Here is an 827-nt window from a genome sequence, read left to right on the forward strand (position 1 = left end):
GTACTAGGATGGGTGACCTCCTGGGAAGTCCTCGTGTTGCATTCCCTTTTTAATTTTTTTCGCGCCGCTTGTAAAACAAAACGCACGTGTAAGTAATATATTTACCGTGTTTTATTATTTTGCACGAGTGCGGTAAGTCATAGCTGGGTGCTCACGATTCACGGGTCCAGCGTCGGCGTTGTGGCGCGGCAAGCGTGCACTGGTGCGGTTGAGAGGGAGGGGTGGAAACCGCGTTAAACTCGTCTCCGTAGTTGAGAGGGAGCGGCCAAAGCAATGTACAATCGTCTTTGTAGTGGAGCTGGGAGGGGCAAGGATAAGGGACGAAGACCGGGGTAACATGTGGGATGCGATCATACCAGCACTAAAGCACCGGATCCCATCAGAACTCCGAAGTTAAGCGTGCTTGGGCGAGAATAGTACTAAGATGGGTGACCTCCTGGGAAGTCCTCGTGCTGCATTCCCTTTTTAATTTTTTTCGCGCCGCTTGCAAAACAAAACGCACGTGTAAGTAATATATTTACCGTGTTTTATTATTTTGCACGAGTGCGGTAAGTCATAGCTGGGTGCTCACGATTCACGGGTCCAGCGTCGGCGTTGTGGCGCGGCAAGCGTGCACTGGTGCGGTTGAGAGGGAGGGGTGGAAACCGCGTTAAACTCGTCTCCGTAGTTGAGAGGGAGCGGCCCTTTTTAATTTTTTTTGCGCCGCTTGCAAAACAAAACGCACGTGTAAGTAATATATTTACCGTGTTTTATTATTTTGCACGAGTGCGGTAAGTCATAGCTGGGTGCTCACGATTCACGGGTCCAGCGTCGGCGTTGTGGCGCGG

The 827-nt window shown here is 50.9% G+C and overlaps 1 non-coding gene across 1 annotated transcript; it reads left to right on the forward strand.

Annotated features, from left to right (window-relative positions):
- Window positions 1-342: 342 nt before the first annotated feature.
- LOC119344231 lies at window positions 343-461 on the forward strand. The gene has a single exon (XR_005166510.1). It is a non-coding gene; the product is annotated as a 5S ribosomal RNA (ribosomal RNA).
- Window positions 462-827: the final 366 nt, after the last annotated feature.

Source organism: Triticum dicoccoides, unplaced genomic scaffold (genome assembly GCF_002162155.2).
Source record: "Triticum dicoccoides isolate Atlit2015 ecotype Zavitan unplaced genomic scaffold, WEW_v2.0 scaffold160301, whole genome shotgun sequence".
NCBI lineage: Eukaryota > Viridiplantae > Streptophyta > Magnoliopsida > Poales > Poaceae > Triticum > Triticum dicoccoides.